The sequence below is a fragment of the Anastrepha obliqua genome, chromosome 3 (genome assembly GCF_027943255.1).
Source record: "Anastrepha obliqua isolate idAnaObli1 chromosome 3, idAnaObli1_1.0, whole genome shotgun sequence".
NCBI lineage: Eukaryota > Metazoa > Arthropoda > Insecta > Diptera > Tephritidae > Anastrepha > Anastrepha obliqua.
This window is the reverse complement of record NC_072894.1, coordinates 130,282,172-130,303,895: the sequence shown is the minus strand read 5'-3', so window position 1 is coordinate 130,303,895 and position 21,724 is coordinate 130,282,172. Positions and strand designations below refer to the sequence as shown.

General features: G+C 38.0%; 1 protein-coding gene across 1 annotated transcript in view; it reads right to left on the bottom strand.

Moving 5' to 3' along the window:
• The window catches only part of LOC129242403 (ecdysone 20-monooxygenase), a 29,513-nt gene extending 25,182 nt beyond the window's left edge, over positions 1-4,331 (bottom strand). Inside the window, exon 1 of the mRNA XM_054879026.1 lies at positions 3,803-4,331. The gene's annotated coding sequence lies outside the window, so the exon portion shown is untranslated. The remainder of the gene's footprint in view (positions 1-3,802) is intronic.
• Positions 4,332-21,724: the final 17,393 nt, after the last annotated feature.

Genomic DNA, 21,724 nt, shown 5'->3' with positions numbered 1-21,724 from the left:
GCTGTTAACTGCACCGACGCATATTTCTAGACAAAAGAACAGGAATTCTGACGTTTGCCAAATAAATATTGCGCATTGAGCGATCAACTCTTGTCGATTCATATTTGGAAGAGAGGCGCAAATAAGCGCATTTAATGGTTTTGTCTTTAAAAACCTGGAAATCTGATATTAACGTCTTGCAAAACTTAGTCAAAATTAGAAGTGCTGAAATCATTTTTCGAATTACATAAATACTTATTTATACAATACTATTCTAAATATTTTGCTTTTTCGTTTTGCGAATTCCACAACAGAAATGCCTGAGTATGTAAATATGTATATGTATATGTGTGTGTGTGCAAGTCATTCATTCATTCAATTATTGTGTGGTGCAATAAACTTGTGGTTTTCTATAATATTTTTCCATAATCGCAGTTTTCCACGTACTTACAGACATACAAACATATGCACAGTCAAGCACACACACATACGTATTTATGTAATCCATACTACACGTGGTTTTCATTTGCTTTTTCTCTCATTTTTTTTTAGTTTTTCACGTCAGGTGTAAGTTTGTATATATTTATTTGTGCATGTGTATGTATGTATGTATGTAGATGCAGATACCCACATACATTTGTAGATATTCATATGTTTGTTAAAGTTAAGTCGCTGGTCTCATGCGCCGCTTACTGAGATTGCGCTCGATCGGCGTAACAATTGCGTGGCATAGGCAATTTCGCTAATAAATATTAATTTTTTATGAGATTTGTTTACATAATTTGCGCACTGAGCGCATCCGTTTAGGCGCTTAAAAACAAGACTGGAAGTTAGAAATGATTTTTTAAACATTTTATTAGAATGAGATAACTAACTTGGTTCACTTCTGCTTCGTTGAATGTCTCATCACTATGTATTACATGCATACCTGCCTATGATTTGTTATGTGAAAAACATCGCCTAATAGTTAAACAAAGTTGGTAAAGATTTTTCGGAAGGTACAGCGGTACTACGGCCGAAAAATTGTTTGTTGTTTATGGACCCAACACAGTACCGAATGCAAGTGGAAAACGGAAGTTCCAACGACTGATCGAACAAATGTCGAAAATGTTGATGAAATCACAAAAAATTGCTGGTTATCAGAAATCAGGTGGGTTAGTCAGATGACTGTTTCAAAGCATTTGCTTAGGGATAATTTCAACTCAAGCTTGGTCCAAATAAAGCTTAATCTTGCGCACCTTTTACCTAATAGGAGATGCAAATGGTACCGTTTGCTTATCAGACTAGAACATAAAACTACAGTGAAAGTTGTGCTTTCAAAACTAGCAAAAAAAAAATTGATGATCCAAAACTTATTCCAAAAATGTATTTCAGAATTGGCTTAATGGGCACGCATTTCATTTTGCGTTTCAGGGGAGAAGTTTTCATCCGTTGTGGGTCACTTGAATACGCGTGGTGGAAATAATGGCATACTTTTGAATTTTTATGCTGCAGGCAGACAAGAATTAGTTTGCATTAACTTAGCCAATATCTGGGCATGTGCGTTTGGCTGAGCGTCTCTTATAAACTGAGTATATTGCAAATATCGCCAGATTATTATTTATTATTTTTTGCCTTTAACTCCTATTCGAGCCTAGGGCATCGCAAGAAGCCGGCCTCGTAAGTTCAGCTGTGAATGACGCTGCTGTCATCGCAGGCATCCGAGAGTTTCCATCACCCTCGACGAGACAACAAAGCACACAATAGGACATAAGCAGACGTTTTTGTGTAAAATATTCAAATATGTTCCGTAAAGTGCTAATGCAAGATATAACTTTTGCTATTCATTGCATAAAAATACTGTAAATGAGTAAAAACCAAACAAATAATTTATTTTTTTTTTATAATACTCAATTTAATATAATTTTTTCGAATGAAATGGAAAGTCAATCTTGATAGCATAAAACTATTACACTTCCCTGCTAGGGATCTACGACAGAAGCTGAATACTTAAGGGCGTTTGGCGTCATTAAAATACACCGCACAAAATCATTAGCATAATTTTTCCTTTCACGCCAACGCGCTTTGCCAAACCTCACTGCCAATTTATGAGTTTTTGTTCGATGTAGGATTGCATTCAGTTCACAACTGTCTTGATAAAAGACAATTAACATGTCGTGTATAGCCCTGGCAGACTCTTCATACGATTTGGAGAGTTTTGAGTTTTACTACGAAGAGTTATTTAGTAGATTTCACTAGATTCCGGAACACCGTGACATTCCTGGTAATGAAATGAGCGGTGAGTTGGCGCTGCACTAAATATATGAGAGACAGATGGGGTTCTTGTGAGCCTGAGCATCATACACGCCCGGATTTCTCTTAAGTCGGGTGGGTTTGCCCAATTACTGGAGTAAGCACGTAAAATCCTTCACAATCTGCTGAAGTTTGAGAATCTGCGGATGAAGGAACTACGGGAAAAAATATATACATATACATATGTCATGTGCATGAAGGATTATATATCATGATTATATGGTATGCAGACTAACAATAGTTAACTTAAGGCAACGGGTACTGGGCTCTGACTCAAGCAGACTATGATCTCCTTTCGTACCTGTACTCACCAAGGGCGAGCAAAACGATAAAGCAAATGTATTTATTTGCTCCGCATTGTGTGGAATAAAGTTTTTGAGCGAAAACATCACTTGGATAGTCTAACAGAGCTGTAAATGTCTAACAGAGCAATGTAATTTTGCTGAATTTTCTTGGCTAAGCTTAAAGGAAATAGAGAAATTTCAACTCGCCCCACTTCCATTAATCTTCTCTCTCTTTTTTATTTTCAGGTTCAATTGCGAGATGTGATCTTGAGCTAGAACTCCATGTCCCGCGTTCTAGGCGCTCTGGTTTTCAGTACTTTACAGCTAAATAAAAGAGCATCGTGGATGTTTTATGTGTTGTTAGGGTGTGTGGATGGCTCTCGCTTTTAGTACTAATTAAAGTGTTAAACATTCGACTCGTCAACTAATCAGTCTGTTATTTCATAATTGGAAAATTTACCTATCTGGGACTTGAAGTAGTCTGTTGAGATTCGAAGATGTGTTCTATCGATAAAAGGTTTCACACCGGACTTAGGTACCGAACGTTCTAATTTATACAGTGCACTCTTTCTTAAGCGGAGGCCAAAGGGATGAACAATTTGTCGGCTTATAGGAGGTGTCTGCTTATGAGAACAGTGTAAAAAAGTGAATCATATATTATGGAAGTGTTGTCCGCTCAAGAGAAAAAATTAAAATTTTTGTTAGCATTTGTGGTATGTACCGAAAAAAGTGTCCGCCTATGGGCGGTGTCCGCTTAAGAAAGTATGCTGTATTTTCTTTTCTCATTTATCACTACACAATTTATCGCTCTTTCTAAACGAAAAAAACGTCTCTAAATATTAATACTTCAACCCCTCCTGTGTCCACCTGAGAAGTCTTCTTAAAAGCTCCCTTTGATGTTTAAAAAATAGAAGCGGGAGAGCCAAGGAGAGAAATTTATTATTTAAAATTTTGAGTTTACTGTGGTGTTTGCGTAAACTCTTAAAAATGTATTGATTACACGTTTTGTTGTTTTATTTATTTTATAAACACAAACGCTAAATGTTGAATGTCGAAAGTCGGTAGTTAATCTTCGCTTTTGTTGAGATACAAAAGTGGTTCAAGTGATTCACTTTTTTGTGGGCAGAGATGCTGTGCAAGGAGAACTTGGAATTTTCCTTGCCGGTGAAGAATACTTTCACTATATTTTAGAATAAAATTTATTTACCATTTATATTTGGCACATACACATGCACATTTTCATTTACCTTGTTTCCTATTTGACAGTAAGATAATTCTTTTATAATTATTTTTGTAACACCATTAAAATTCGTGCCAAATACAAATTTGTGCAGCTCCACCAATGTCAACAAAAAACAAGTTGAATTTTTAATTCTTCTCAATGGATCTTGGACCCTTATCACTTTTGCTTCTAACAGGCATTAACACATTTTTAATCCATTATATAATAATAATTTTTTTAAAACATGATTGTAAGCATTTTCTATTGCACACTTCCTTTGGTTGATTTAAACCCGACTGTTTCAAATTTAGTTTTTATCACTTTCTTCCTCAAACGCCCACGACTTTCGTTGGAGTTATTGTTGATTTGGTTTTCTCTCAGCTCATGTTTTATGCACTTGCAACTTCTATTTTTCATCACTGATATCCGTATCAGCTGTTTTCATTGCTTTATTTATTTATTACTGAATACAATATTTTTTGCTTCCGTCCGCCCGGCCGTTCTTATAGCATCGACACTGGTTCGCTTGCTTGCCGCCTGCAAACCTTTAAATGCGCGCGTTTCCCAAAGACTGCAGCTCGCCGGTGTATTGCTGCCTACTTTTGTGGCGGCGCCGACGACGAAACCTGCGATCTGTACCGATCTGTGCCGATCAGATCCGATCGTTGGCGCGGTGCATGCTCGTCACCAATCCTCAAAAAGAAGCAGCAAATAAAAAACGACGAATGCTCATTCGTGCGCACAGCTGTTTGAATCCGTTTGCTCAGTGGAGCAGTAGAGCTCCCCAAAAAACATATAAACAAACAAGAAAGTAAGTTGCTTGCAAAGACGTTGGCGGCCAGCAGGGCAACTGATGAAGTTTAAGCGTGCGTGTGTGTGTGTGTAGTGGTGTTATGGCGGCGCGCGAACTTCATAATCTGTTTAAATCGTAATAACGCACTTTTTTGTTATTTGCGTGTTGCTGCATTTGCCGGCTTTTACAAACAATGGAGCAGAATTGAGATGATCGCGAGAGCGCAAGAAAATGAGGTAATACACAACGCCTGAGCGAGACACTGTTCAGGAAGCTCATTGAAAGCAAATTGTTATCGCTAAAATCTGCTGCGTGAATTCAAGCTGGAGCGCGTGGAGTGCAAAGTCACTAGCGAATGTGCTTGTTGTTGTATGATGATTATGTTGCTGCTTGTTTACCTTTGAAGCCGGGCAAGTGATAAGAAGAATGCGTATGCGAAAAGGTAAACACAACTGTGAGAATTTGAATGAAAGTGCGAAAGTTTATTGCACATACATATACATGCTTGGAGAATTTTTGATTTTTGTATTGAATTTTTAAAAATTTTATATTTTGACGAAAGGTGGTGAGCCTTTGCTGCCACTTATTAGTGATCAGCGGCCGTAACCAGGTGGTTGGAAAAGCATATAAAATTGATAGAAATTTGATAGAAACTGTTTTTTCTAATACTAATCGCCTCTCGGCAGGTAATGGCAAATCTCCAAGTGCAGTTCTGCTCTGAAAAAGCTCCCCATAAAAAATAATCTGTCGTTCGGGTTGAAGCTGTAGGTCTATCCATTTGTGAAAAACACAAAGACACACACCACAAATAGGAGGAGGAACTCCAACAAGATACCCAATAAAAGATGTAAGTGCCAATTATACATATGTATGTATATATAATATTAAAAAAAATAAAAAAGTTTTTCTTACCCTAAAATAACTCAATTCAAGTTTTTGCGAATTTCATTTAAAAATAATGTAAATACACCGACAAAATGCTTTTCAAGCTTTTATTACGGCGCTGCCAGCTTTCCAAGAAATTAATGTAATGAAAATTGTTTTCTTAAAACTTCTATAAAACTATGCCGTTCGAATTGTAATCCTTGAATTAATTCTAAAACATGTAATCCCTCTGATCGATTAACACTTTTTTGCCCGTAAGGACGAGTTTATACCTAAAACTAGTCTCCTCGAAGATGAATGAATATTTCTCTAATCTCTACTCACATAACTGGTTATTCTACCAACGCCTATGTACCTACCCGACAAGTCTTCTAAGCAGAAGTTTTCTTAATGCTTTTCTATTTTTTTTATTTCTAAATTCTCTTTAAATTTCCCGCTGTATTATCTCCATAGCCAACTGTTCTACCTTCTCGCCCATCCTTCGTTCCCTTTCATTGATCGCGTGCAACATTCTCAATCAGCTGGTCATAATCATTGAATACCAGTTTTTGTTGATAATTGTTGTTATTGCTTGTTGTTGTGATTCTGCTGTCAACATCTCGTGTATCAGATGCTCTTGCTACTGCAATCTTCCTTCTCACTGCTCTAACGCGCGCGCTCGCTCAAGGCGTCATGTGCGTTTAATGCAGATCTCTGCTGCGGCTTCCTCAGCTGCTCTACTCTACTTTTGTTCTCTGAATGTTTACTGTCACTTTAGCGTCGCTCACTGCTTATCTATAAAAATATACGTACGTGCATACATCCATTCAGTGTTGGTGTAATTGCTACTCATTGGACTTGTCAGTGCGCAATCATTTGATATCGCAGCCGATGTTGTCGGTAATGGTGGTGGTGGTGGGGGTATTGTTGTTGTCGTTATTTCCTTTTCCTCTTACACACCAGGCGCCTGCCTACAGACACATGCATAAAATGGCGACTTGTGTGTGTGCACGATTCGTAGTTTCTTTTGGTTTAAACTGCTTTGTTTTGGTTTGTTTTTGCCGCGCCGCAACGATCACGCTTGCTGCTCACGCGTAATGCTATCCACAACAACATCAACATTCGCAACGCATACAAGTGCACAAACACTGCCGCCCTAAGTGATCGCGCAACGCACAACACGCACCGATTTTCTCAGGCGCAATCCATCGGCAATTCCATGTCAGTTGCCGCGTCACTGTTTATCCTTTGCGCCTTAATAAGTGATTATTATGCGCGTTCGGCACATTGAATTAATAATTAAATTTCTACGGATCCCACAATTAACTCGACAACACGGCCGCCGCCAACACCACCACCGTTGACGCGCTGCATTGATTCTTGTTGGCGTTCTGGCGGAGGCTGTTGTTATTATGTTGTTCTTATTGTTGCGTTGCAACGCGCCTCTTTGGGGATTGCGCCTCGTGTGAGACAGAAGAAATAAAAATCAATTAGAGCAGTAGGTAGCGGCGGCAACAACAGCGGCAGCAGGAATTAACGAAACATATTTTGTGCGCTGATCAGCAATTGAACTGGTGAACTGGTTTCCGCTGGCAGACTTGACAGTCACCACCGCGGTGTTGGTGGAAGCAGAGGGCTGCGTGTTTTTTTGTTTTCAACACAACGCAATCCAGTACGGTATGAAAATGTGTGTGTGTGTATGTAGGTTCGTGCGTCTCCCATTTTCTCAAGGTCGCGCTGGTAATTGTCATGTATGTAATTGTTTCAAGTTCAATTTCAAGTTCAATATGCGTATGTGTTACGGTTTGTTATACTGGAAGCCGTGGCATGTAAATACAAGCAAATTGCGTATTAAGTTGACCTTGAAATTCTGGAATTGGCACTACGCATTTACGCGAATCCGCTCGATACACAGGAATAGTCGGTAAATTAATTTTTGCAAAGCCTTCTAAAAGATTTCTCGAAGTCTACATTATACTCTTCAAGCCAGAATGACAGTGAGTTTCCCGCGAAGTAAACCGTAAGCACCAGTGGCACATTAACTTTTATACCAACTTTTATATCGCGAAGCTTCCAATCTTATATGGAAGGATACTCTCGCTATCAGATACTTTATATCAGCATCGAGTTTACATCGAAAAGATCAACGACTCGCCCTCGACTTCATGTAACTGGCAACTTCTTTTAGATCACAAGACACAATCATTTTCAGAATGCTCGAATTTCTGTTCAGAGGTGTTAAATTTTAGTAAAAAGTTCGGGTGAGCAAACTTTTCTTTCAAATACTACCTCTGTGAATTTACTATGCCTCCAACTTCGAGGCAACTACCTTGAGGGTTGGCTGGAAAATTTGGCGAGTTTAACACAAAGCTTTCGTCTTTGGAATATCCCTTTTACAAATTTATTTCGGCGCCTCATATTAGTTCATTGGGTCAGAATCACATACTTGGTTAACTTTGTATAAATTTTATTATTGCTTCGTTTTTTTTCCTTTACACGTTTCTGTTTTATTTTACTAACATACATACATATGCACGTATGCACATATTCAATAATTTTATTACACACCCTTTACTAGCGCGCGTTTATTTTATTAGCGTCACTTACAACTCAACGCAATGGCGCAATTGTGCGTTGAGCGCGTTTAGCACACGTTGAAAGATTACGAGCATAACAAAGTAATGCAATAAAAAGTGGAAAAATAGCCATAAAACAAAAAGAGGAGCCAGAGAGGAAGTCTTTGTAAGTTCGGGTGGGATCGGATTTGTTACACCCAATGCACGAGAATAACTTGAAAGTTTTCAGGATTTCAACTACCCTGAACGTGGCCGTTTCTAGCGTACGAGCACACGTTCTATCCATTCAAAAAGTGTGGGTTACTTTGGAAAGTGGGTAAGATGTCATTGAGCAGAGAAAATTTGTATCTAGATACAACCAGTTTAATTTAACTTCATGTAGCTTTGCCAATGATTTGATTGACTTGTGACACGCTGCGTTGTCTTTATGAAACAAAACAATGAGCAAACGCGGCACCCACTTTGAACAGATCTTTCTCATAGTCAAATGCTCATGCCGCATTTGGACTTCAACTGCGTTGTGCATCATCGATGTCTCTACGACCACGTTTGAAGTCAGCAAACCATAGTTTTATTGTAGTGTCTCGAGGAGCGAAGTCCTCATAACACTTTTCAAGCCATTGTTTCTCTTGAAGGCAACTTTTTCTCATCAAAAAGCAATGCAAAATTAAAACACCAAATTCGATTTGAAAATAACAAAGGCAGCGTCACTCTTAGCACAATAACTCATGAACTAATGAATAGAATACCATGAAATTTTAACAGATGTCTTTTTAAGATTAGCACTAACTGAAAAAAGGTGAATGCAATAAGACTAGGGCCATCTATGTGTTAGACCCGGGACTTTTCAGCCCATGTGTTAAAACGTGTTGCTGGCATCATGTTGCTGAAATGTTGTGCGTTCTTTTCACGGCATGAACTGAGTACAACTTGGTCATGAGATATATATGAAATTTCACTCATATTTCACGTCAATGAAATTTATATGGATTTTGGCAGCCATATTACGTGAAGCGAGAACTTAGTACTATCCTTTAAGTGTAAGCATCCTGCGATTTCGTACGCCCTCTCATTCCAACATAAACGTAAACTTTAAAAACGTTGTCTTCCAGGTTATATATTATTCGGACGACGGATTTTGTTTTGCAGGGGAAATTAGTGGGGTCACTTTACCGAAGCGCTTCAGGTTTACATCCGGCCAATGCTTTCATAGTATGGCCATGGTGAGGCAATAACTAAAAGTCTCGAGCACAAAGCTACCCACAAAATGCTGCATATCACTACGAATCTGCGCATTGGGTATAAATACAGGGTGGCTGATGAATTTTGCTACATTAAGAAACTCTAATAACTTTTTTTTTAGTGTATGGAATTCATTAATTTTTTTTTCAAGTTGAAGGTCATTAAATTTTATTAAATGTAGCTTAACTAGTTTTAAAAATAATTGAATTTAAATGCCCCCCATGCTCGTTGACACAAGTGCGGCATCTTAGTAAAAAGTTGTTCATTGCTGCTTTGAGAGTTGCGACAGGAATAGCCGCAATTGTTGCCCGAATGGATTGTTTTAGTTCATCCAAATTTGTTGGCTTTGTTTTATAAACTTCTTGTTTACATAAACCCCACAAGAAAAAGTCAGGTGCAGTAAGGTCAGGCGACCTGGGGGGCCAACGAAATCCGGAGTTTCTTGAAATCAGTTTATTGGGAAATTTTCGTCGCAACTCTGTCATAACAGTCTGGGCTATGTGAGACGTTGCCCCATCTTGTTGAAACCACACAGAGTTGAAAGGAATTCTCTTTCGGCGTAGTTCTGGATAGAAAAATTCTAACGGTGTGACCATTTTCTTCAAAAAAATAAGGCCCGACAATACAGCGTGAAGAAACCGCACACCACACTGTTACGCGAAGAGGATGCAATTCCGTCTCGTGGAGTATCTGTGGGTTAGAAGTACTCCATATTCGACAATTTTGTTTGTTCACATTGACGTTTAAATCGAAATGGGCCTCATCAGACATGAAAAGGCAGTTTAACATGTTTTGGTCTTCTTCCACCATTTGCAGGATCTTCTGGCAAAATTCCAAGCGAATCGGCAAGTCTGCTGCATTCAGTTTGTTAACCATTTGAATTTTGTAGGGAAATACGTCTAAATCTTTGTGCATTATTGTTTGCAAAGACTGTCGGCTGACACCAAGTTGAGCAGATAAGCTTCTTGTTGAAACTCTTGGATTGCTTTGTATAGCTGCAGCTACACCAGCGATCGTTTCCTCCATCCGAACTGGTGGGTTTCGATGATAAGGCCTTCTTGCGACTGTTCCTTGCTCAGCAAAATTATTCACCAGTCTCATTATGGTCCATCTGCTCGGGGGATCGCCGCCAAACATCCGCCTGTACTCTCTCTGTACCAAAACTACGGACTCCAGTGCGTGATAGCGGCGGACTATCCAAATTCTTGTTTGCGTGTCCCAGTTATCCATTTTAATAAATTTTAAAGATCAATCTGCAAATTAAAACAAAAATGGAACAGATAACATAAAAAGAAAAAAAGTTATTCAATTTTTTTTTGGTAGCGGCTTTCATCAGCCACCCTGTACTTACATACGTACATACATAATGCAAACATCTTTTTATTTACGTATCTATGTGCCTGCCACAGATTATACTCGTAAAAATAATTTGCAATTCTTAAATGACTCGCCTCTCTAAAGATGCAAACTCCTTGGTTAGCCTGGATGCGCAAAATGTTGTTGAAATGATGCTGTTGGACCTGTGTTAGCAGCAGCTGCTGCTTCTGTCACTATTACTGAAATTGAGGTTGTTGTTGTTGCTGTACGTTGTTGATTTACTTGTTATTTGTAAACAAGTGGAGCAGTATTTCGAATCCACTACTTCTTGCTTGTAAGGGATCTCCGATGCGATCAGCAACATTTGAAAACGCGAACAAGAACTTGTCGTGGAGGACGAAAATCGATTGGTGGATGAATGCAGTAGGGAAGAGCGGATATCAGTACATAGTAACTAGTGGATAAGTCCCATATTAGTAGATGAAACAAAAAATGGGGTATAAAAAGAGCAGCGAATGGCCACATTTTCAATTACACAATTGCAGGAGTGCTCGTGTGATCGAGGGGGTGTGACGCAACGCAGTGGCGGAGTGGTGGAAATGTGTCGCCGATTAACTCGGCCACTCGAGCAACACATTGATGGCGTGGAGTGGAGTGTTGTTGGGCACAGTGAGAGAGTGCGAAAAGTGGTACGCATCTGAAAAGCGACTTTGGAACTGCAACATGGACATACACACATCCATACATGCATACATGCATACATATAAACATACAACACAACAAAGTCACATTCACACAAACAAAAGTGAATTATGCAAATGCTTGAGTGTGTGCGTGCAAGAGAGCGTGGGTGTGTGCGCCACATTTACAAAGGATTTGTTTGATTTAATAATTTAATTAACTCTTTATTTAAGTGATGAATGAATTGGCTGCAAGTGGATGGAAATATCAACACGTTAGCGAATGATGTTCGTGCATAGATTTTTGTAAGCGAAGTAATGAAATAAATATTTGTATATTTTTAAATGTCATTGCACTTTCGATAGAAAAAACCTAGATCGACCTTCTTTTTTTTTGTCAGGTACAAAATTTTTTGCTGTTCTCGAAATCAAAGTTTTATATTTTTTAATCCATTTATTTATTGAAATCTGTTTTCTAACATTCAGCAATATTTGTACTCAAAAAACTAAAACATTTTCTTAGGCATGCATGGAAAGCACTCAGTGGTGCAACCATTCCCAAAATTATTATTACCATAATAAATCCATTTTTAACTTCAAAATTTGAAATTGAGATTTAAACAATTAATCATTTAGAGCCTTAGCTTTCTATGATAAATGAGAATTTCAAGCTTTCAAGCGAAATCTATTAAAGTCACTTAAGTTGTTATGTCAAAAGCCCACAGAAATAAAAGGGTAGCGGACTAATAAGAACGACTTTTTTCGTTTCGGGGAAATAAGAGCGACTCTGAAAGCTGCAAATTTTCATCTAGTAACCTATATATATTTACTGTTATACAGTAGCGGACACCAATATCCGAATACTTGTGTAGTGGTCAGTTACAGTCGAATTTTGACGGAGTAAAATTTTTTTCCTGCCACTTAGTTCACATACATTTTTATTGCCACCCTTTGAATGTGCGATTGGGTCGTTTGCAAAGTCCATGCAAAACAAAACAAACCACTAACAAAATTGTTTGGGGTAAACCTTTTTTATTTTTCGACGTAGTCTCCTTTTTTGTTTTTACACTTCGTCCAACGATGGGGAACGACAAATTGGGAGCAAAGTCCGAGGGTATCGAGTAAGCAAAAGTCTGGAGAATAACAGGCTGCTAAGGCGTGAGCTGGTGCTTTGTCGTGATGGAAAATCACTCGACTTCCTCGATTCAAACCAAAGTCAAACAAAAAAATTAACCGATCTGGCTGAAACCTCGTCTGTGTGCATCCAATAGTGCAAACTCTCTGCCTTGCACGGACTTTTTGAATGACACTGCCGCATCCAAATGGCAGAAGTTTTTTTTGAGCAGCTTTTCATGGCAGAAATACACCCGGAGGTTTGTCATTGCCTGCCATAGAGGCGATAATATAAAAAGTATTTTTCTATCATTTGATGTTTCATGCCCGGAGATTTAACCCATTCCGCTATGACCTCTAATGCATAGCTAAGTAATATTTCAAGTCAGCTATTTTAATTCAACTAACTTGATTTTGGAATCCTTGAAATACCTTTTTACTAAGGTAATGAAATGAATTTCATTTAAGTTACGCCATCGAAACACACTGTATAAGTATATTTGTATGTACAATATATAAACACATTTTTGAGCATTTCAGAATTTGGATCTTTGAAATAGTCATACAAACGCAAATTTGTAACATTTTCAGCAAGAAATGCGTGAGAATTAAATATTCTGGTAGTGAGAAAGACTTACGAACGATTAGCTTCTTATTTTAGGAAATCTGTTGAAAAAAAGTCAAAACAAATGATAGTGACATTGAAATCACGGATGAGCTTGAACTTCACCTCCAAAATGTTTCCACTGTTGGCACAACGACAACTGATATGGCCAAGTCGACACACAATTAAAGCCCATTGGCTGTGCTTGCACACTCCCATACATACAAACATATGCGCACATGTAGGTGTGGAAGATCAGCGAACAGCGTGCAAGCGTGTGTGGGCTGGCATTTATTCAGTACAAAAATATTCGTATTCGAAAAAAAAATTATACTTATATGTAATTACAAACTTGTTTGCGCTTATCAGTGCTAATTTTATGACAATCGTAAAATATAGCATTAATTTTGTTTATTTACAATTTTTTTGTAACGCAAGTTCTTGAAATTGGGAATATGACTAACCCCGCGCGCATTCATTTAAAAATTCAGAACTTTATAGTTTAAAGGAAACATTAAGCAAACTTGCGTTTCGATGCGAGAATTTGGGCTCGAAATGTTTAAAATGTATTTATTATCAGCAGTAGCTACGGCGTAATTTGCTTGCTGTGACAGCCTGTTTGAAATGTGAGATGCGAACCGGAACCGAAAGTGCAGCGTCGAGGTGTGAAATGAACGAACAGGCAATTAAATTATCGGCAATTTATAAGCAAGCGAGATTGTTTTATTTTAATGGAAAGAGATTACAAATCTTCAATAAAATATTATATTGGAATTGAAATGAAAAACAGTTTGAATTTATAATAATATTTCCATATAAAATTGTTTTTATTAGAAAAATACTTTTTAAAATGGGGCTTTATTTAACTGAACTGCATTCTTGGGCAGACCAAAAATTAAAATAAAGGAAAATAAATATTTACGCCATAGTAGTAAATTTTTTTAAGAAAATTTAAATGAAATTCTACGTTTTGACACCACGACTAATACCTTCCCCGAATTCTTTTCAGTGATAGTATGTAGTTGCTACTGCGACGGTTTTTTTTTATTTTTTATTTACTTATGATTTTCTTAAGGCTTACATAAAATAAATAAAAATAAATAAATTATTGGCGTGTACACTTCTTAGGTGTTTGGACGAGCTCCTCCTATTTATGGTGTGCGTCTTGATGCTGTTCCACAAATGTTCCGACTCCGATCGGCAGATATTTTTTGAGAATGGAGGCAGTCATTTCACGTGAAACGCGAACTTAGAACTAGAGTCTGGGCACTATCTCAAGTGCAGAGGTGCATAAGGAAGCAGTTAGATGAAAATTATCTGACAAATGACTACTATCGAGGCCACAGAGGCTAAAGAGAGTGCAAAGGCAAGCCCAGCATTCTTACAAGGTAATTCTTCCTCAATGCAGCTAATCTTGAAACAGCAACTCGGTTGGAATGTAAATAGAATATTAAATAAATATTTGCACAAAAACTTTAAATACAAAGTACACACAAAATATGTAAATAAAAAAAAATTGTTCACTTGCATGTACCACTACATGCACGCAACGATACATATTTAGCACTCTGGCATTGGCATTTTCATGCATACTTGCAAATATATGAGAATTTATAAATCATATAAATTGATAAGAAATTGAATTCTTCAATAGACAAAGTAAAAATATGTACTTTACATATAATGCATGGCAAAAAAAAAGTATACACTTAATGCAACAATGAGTGATGTAGCAGACGCAGTAATACAGCTTGGATGACCTGATTATGCTGTAAAAAATAAGCAGAGCAGGGTTAGATTTGTATTTTGCCACACAATCAGTTAAATGCGAAAATGTACATAGAAAAAAGTACAACAAAAAACAAACTCAACTAGGCGGCGATCGCCCAGCCAAGACAGGATGAGACGCTGCCGCTTTGTATTGCATTTGACGATCGACGCCAGCGATTGACGATCACTTGAATTTAATTCGATACATCGACAAGTATTTTTGCAAACCTACGTATTGTATGTTTGCATGTGTTGTATAAAGAACAAATGTAAAAAAAAAATTTAGAGTGCAGCAAAAGCTCAATAAACTTTGATTTATTAATAATATATGAAAAAAGTAAATAAACAAATTTTTAAAAACGATTATTGTTGCGCGTCAAATGACAAGAGTAAAAGAAATAATAACAAATACAACTACACAATATTCAAGTTAAATAAATTTCAAAATTATCTGTGCAAACGAGCTTGCCGTCCCAGTGGTCGTTTACAGCAAGAAAGCTCCACTTCTTTCCTACCATCGTTTTAGTGAAGATTTAGTTATCAGATCTGAACTCTCCCTCTTTCGCTGCTCAGTAGAGATGACAATAAGAAATGATTATCTTAAAAGCGGTGATCGGGTTGGAAAAATTTACATAGAAAAAAGTTCTGAGCACGCAGGGTGCACTTCCTTGCGATAAAGTCACCGAACGGGAAGCGAAAGCTTTCGGCGGAAAAAGCCCTCGAATTGACTAAGAGTTTCCATAAGAAAAATTAATGGGCCGTAATTATAACGGTTTTTTTAAGGAGTCACTTAATAACTGATATTTTTCACAGATAAATTTTCAGTAAAAAAAATTTAAATTTGATTTTAATTAAAAAAAAAAAACAAGTTCAAATTTGACTTTAATTTTTTTTTTGGTCAAAGAAGTAAGACAAAATTTAAATTTGGTCTTTTAGTTTTGCGGTCAAAATAAAAAGAGAAAATGTGACTTTTATTTTTTTTTTCTTAATGGAAAAGTGGAAATCTGACTAGTATTTTTGCGAAATAAAAGCCATTTCACCTTTATTTTTTATCAAAACTGAAAATTAAAATTTCATTTGTATTTTTACGGGTAAAAACAAGAATCGAATACAATTTTGGAGATGCGCTAGCCAAAAGAACACCACTTTCATACAATGTCTGCAAAACAAAATCTTGCGGAACATATTAAAAGGTGCTATGGGAACTGCGCTCCCTCAGAAACAACAGCAAAACGATAGTTTGTTGGCTTCAAACACGGTCGTAGAGACACCGAGGATGCACGGATGTAGCGGACGTTCAAAAGAGGCGGTAACACCAGATAACATAAACCAATCCATAAAATCGTTTTGTATAGTGGGTGCCGCGTTTTCTCACTGTTGATCACAAATACGAACGTGCTGATGATTCTGAGCAGTGTAGAGCCATGTTTAAATGTAAAAAACCGGAATTTTTGAACCCGAAAGCGCCTAAAAGCACAAAAATCGGCTAGAAAGGTTGTGGCCTCGGAATTTGGGATGTGCGTGATGTAATATTCGCCGACTATCTTGGTAGCGTTATTGGATCGTTTGAAGGCCGAAATTGCAAAAACAACGCAACGTGTCACAAATCAATCAATGGTGAAACTACATGATTTGAACTTTGAATTGCTCCCAGAACCACAGTAATCGCCAGATTTGGCTCCCAGCAACTACTGGCTGTTCGTAGACCCTAAAAAAATTTTCGCCGGCAAGAAATTTCGCTCGAATGAAAAAGATATCGCTGAAGCTGAGGTCAATTTTGAAGCAAAAGATAAATCGTTCTGCAAAAGTGGTATTAAAATATTAATGCGGCGCTGGAATGATTAATGGATTGTTCTTGATGGAAATTACATTGATGAATAAATCTAATTTTGAACAAAAAAAAACTTCTTTCCTTTGTTAGGCCCGGAACTTTTTAGCCCATGTGTTATATTTTGTTTGTAAGTACGAAACAGTTTATTGGAAAGTTTAAATCTAAATAGGTATTAAAAAAATAGGTTTTTGATCTGCTGTTTCGTACAGGAATTTGAAAAAAAGCCTTAAGTACTACTATTTGTTAAATTTCAATTCAGAATTACTTTACTATACGCTAGGCTTTCTCTTTTTCAAAAGCATTGCATTTTTACTGCCCTTCCAGATAATTTTGAGTGATATTGAATTCTGCACAGGATTGCAGTGCACTTTTCGCAATAAAAATTGTGCGAGTTCTCGCGTTCCTTGCCCAAACTATTGCTGGGTCATACATAAAACTGTCGCGGCTTTCGCGTGAGTATATGAATGCAAGTGTACTCGTAAGTTTGTAGACTATAGAGAAGCCTTTTGGGTAGAGTGGAAAGTGCGATTGCTCTTTTGCAAGTGCAATGGGCAGTGAAATTTGAGCGCAACATTTATGTGTCACACTGACGAAAATAGCAAAAATAGTTTCGAATACTTTCACGAACCACCAACATTAAATTCCTTCCCCTTCACACCCACACACACACACACATACATGCATGTTTAGTTTATTTTAACCCCTGCGATTCATTGTTATTGTCTTCTTTTTCTTTTCTTTTTTTGGCGTCATTTCAATTAGTTCATTTGCCGTTTATTGAAACCAAGTAATTCGAGCAGTGCTAAGTTCAATAACGCCATCGAAAGCCACCTTAAGGAAATTGCAAAATTTCGCTATTTGCCGAGTAAAAGTTTTTCGAATCGTGTGTATCGGTTACATTGTCAGCTTTTAAAGTGCATAGTTATGCCGCACAATATATTGCTACCCTATAGGAATATCCATTGGCTCGAACTTGGTATCCTTCCAATAGATTCTAAGCGGTGGCTAGTTGAGGTTCCTTTGTTTTTGCATGTAGTAAAAATGCATTTAATATCGCAATTGACTAAAAAATATCTTTGACTGTGGTTTTACGCTTCTTTGGTAGTCTGAACGAGTATTTGATTCGACAAATTAGAGCTGGCTTCCCGTGTATACATTTTCTGATAACTGCGCCTTATAAAATGCATTCGTTTTCATTTGATTTGTCCCCTCCATTACTGCTGAAAACCTAACCCGATTTTGGTTACTTTACATCACTTTAGTCACTTGATGCCTTTTAGAAACATAGGCACTACGAAGCAGCTCAAGTCCTACTACTTCTGTTCACATATTTAATTTTTTTGTTCAGAATATCCCTGCTGGGAATGCACTGCGTAGCTGCACTCACTAGCCACACAAAATTTGAATCAAGTGCCTGCTTGTGCGCTTACTCATTTCCCACTGCACTCGAATGCGCTCAAAGCCAAAGTCAGAACCTAGGCCTACTGGTCGATTTCTTTGCTTTCAACACCCGCCACAGTCCTCCCGAAACGCACACATTGCGTTGTTCTATTTGCAAACTGCTTGACCGCAAATTCAATTGACTGCAATAAATAGTTGTTGCCTAGTTCACCTCCGCTTACTTCCCTTGTCTGCTGTGCATACAAATTCAATTGCAAGCTTGTTGTTGTTTTACTCAATTGTAGTCTGTGCCTGCTGCAAGCGGACACTCAGCCAAACAAGTGTATCTAAATTTTTCTAATGCCTCCGCGCCCATTCGAACCAGGAAGTACTTCTGGAGATGACGCCAATTGGCGCTCGGCTGCTCGCTGGCCGGAATTTGCATTTTTGATTTTGCTTGGGTCACGATTTTCCAGACAATTCTTCACTGACTCAGATAAAAGTGTGTATCTTGTGTGTGCATGTGTATGTGGGCAAGTGCATGAATGTTTTTTATTAGTCACAGTATTGTTGTTTTCATAAAGGAGTCTGCTGTTGACATGGATATTTTGATTGAGGCCTAGTTGTGTTAAGGAAAAAATAACTGCACGGCATACATTAGAATGTAAATGTATAATATAAGTGCCAAGTATGTACAGATATTTTCTCCTAGGTATCGAAATTTTTATGGCGCGAAATTTTCGTAACAATAAATAAGATTTAATAAGCAGTATTTGAGTGTTTCAGTGTAATCCAGTAGAATAAGCAGTCCTTTAGCGGAGCAATTTTTGAGCTTTCTTTGAAGTTAGACTATTTTGGATAGCGATAGATTTTGACCTTTGTTTGAAGGTAGAGTATTGAAGATACCTGCACAAATTCCAATCAGTCCACACAACAGTACCTAAGAAAGCTTTCCGCATCCAAGACCAATTTGAGGTGTTAGGTTCAACCCACTCAACAGGGCTCGATAATGGCGTTCGGCAATGACATCGCTGACTTTTGTGTCAAAGTGAAAGTTTATCTTGCCAAATTTTCTCGTTTTTTACTGCGTGGAGTCTCCAGCTTTCCGCCACTAAATATACAACGCCCTCTCTTTACCACCTGAACCAAAGGGCCAAAGGAGGTCAAACTGCAGCTAAAGATGAAAGTCGATGATAAGCTCCAACCAGCCGTTAACAATCCTACAATTTTGAGTTTCACCTTTGTTCTCCTTCTCTGCACATACAACCGCAATTGCCACTAAGGTCCAAAACCGCAACAAGGGCCTCAAATCTCGATCTGGCAGCACTCGCGGCAAAGACAAAGAAATATTGCTACCGACTTTTCAAGCGATTGGGTGGTCGGTACTAATTACGCTGCCCCCATCTGGTCGCCTGGCACTAGTGACTCGCAGTGGATAAAGTCCTAAATACTGCTACCACGGGATGCCTCCTGAGGTATTTTAAGCAACACCTTCACTCGACGCTTCCATACTCCCGGTCAATGAGCGTAGTCAAATGTTCAGCAAGCAATTCCTGCTTGGGTAGCAATGCCTCCGGATAGTATAGGGTTTTTCAGTAAGAGCGCTTCAACTTTTGAACTTTTTTGAATAAAACACAAACGGTTTGACTTTTTTAACTAATTTTTGTTTTATTATCGAGTTTGAACATGTACAGTTAAGTATGAAATTCGATTTCTTTTGCATGACCACCGCGTGCACGTTTTACGAAGTCCAATCGTTGAACCCAATTTTCGACCACTCTTTTGCATAAATCGGCCGAAATTCCAGCAATTTCGCGTTCAATATTGGCTCTGAGCTCACAAATCGTCGCCGGCTTGTTACTGTAGACCAATGACTTCACATAACCCCAAAACGGGACGGCTTGTTAAATGGACCGTAAAATGGCCGTAATGCTCTTAAAGTAGCAGCAACAGAACGATTATTTTCATAAAAAATTTGCACGATTTGCAATCGTTGCTCAAGTGTGTAGCGTTCCATGATGAAATGTATACTAATGAAGTTTACAAATGACAAGCGAAAAATAAAAAATATTGCGTCGTTCGCCCTCCCTATCGGAAAAAAGTTGAAGCGCACCTATTGAACAACCCTATATATAGACAGGCATTAAACAACATCCATCGGGAGACATTCACCCGCTTCTTAAACTCCCGATCCCCGAATGCCGTTATCGGAGTTCAACCACCATCCGCCAGCTGCCTCGTGAGACCCGCGTCACTTTCGGTCAATTCCGGTCTGGATATTGTAGCAGGTTAAACTCCAATCTATCGACGATTGAAATTAAAGGCATTCTCAAAATTCTGAGGGTACACCGCACGTTGCTAATCCCTATTCACAAGACCTCTTAAGCCCACTTAACTAATACCCCTCTCCCTCACCCAACCTGTCGAAACAGCACTTTCCTGGGCCTACTGTTGGGTGTATTAAACGATGATGATCGGTGACTATACCGCACTAGCAGGGCCTACTGAACTGCTACAGAAACAGCCATTTTGATGGAAATGTTTTCGAGGCGCTTGAGCAGAATAGAGAATTTTAACCGTTTAATGGTATCATATTTTTCGCTATAAGACCAACTGGATATGGATTCTAATGCCTCAGTTCTTGTTTAAGCAAAACAATGTATTTTTCCTGAATTATTTATTTCTCATATCGGCTTCAGATTAATTTTTTTTTTTTCAATCAAAATCTAGTTTTTATAAAGCCCTGCTAAATACATAAGTAAGCATGCATTCATTCGAAGTGGTGCCACTGTACTCTTATCTCTTGACTGCGCAGCTACCCGTTTAGTAGTTTAGAATTTCTCATAAAGGCCTAAAAGTAGGCAATAAAACACATACACAAGGTGATTCATGGAAATTAAAGGCTTAATGCCACAGGAAATGCAGGGCAGATCGAAATACACACACACACACATACAAATAATAACTGAATAAAAAAACGAAAAATTACATATTGCTAATTATACCAAATAATAACGAAATACCAAACAACAACAAATTTTGGTAGCGAAATTCATTTGTATAATCAATGTAAACCACAACATAAACAGCTGCCGCCACCGCCACCGCCGCCGCCAGCGTCATATGAACGCACCAAAATGACATTCACTTAAATCGGTAATAACTGGCAGCATGACAATAATGACACAAACAACTACAATAAAAGTAACAATAACAAGACTTATCATTAACAACACACAACTTCGGCGCTATGAGCGAAAACAAATTCACACAGAGAGTCAGCTTCCGTTAAATGGCTGCCACCTCATACATACATACACTTGTGTAGTTGTATTGCATTTCGGTCCCGCTTCATGCAAATTCACATTTACCACAAAATGTGTGTTTATTAATTAAGCGCATTTATTTCCATTAAAACATTTTAATTGAGCATAAAAATTGCCAACAACAAAAGGACACAGGTCGATGCTGCTGCCAAATGAACGCTGACAAAAAACTCTACTTGCAGCACAGAAACAGAAAGCACAAAAGTGGTAGCAATAAAGGTGGAAGTGGTGGTGTGGCAATGTGGCGTCGCTTGGCGAGCAAAGTAACGGTTGCTGGCAATGCAAAGATAGGGCGATACACTTCAAGAATTCATCGCTGAAAAAGACTATGACAAATTGCATGATATGAAGAATAAATAAGTAGGTAAAGAAAAAAGCAGCCTTTTTTGCTCTTAAAACCAGTATGCAGGGTATGCGGAAAAGACATGAACCTGATCTCTCAGGGTATCGA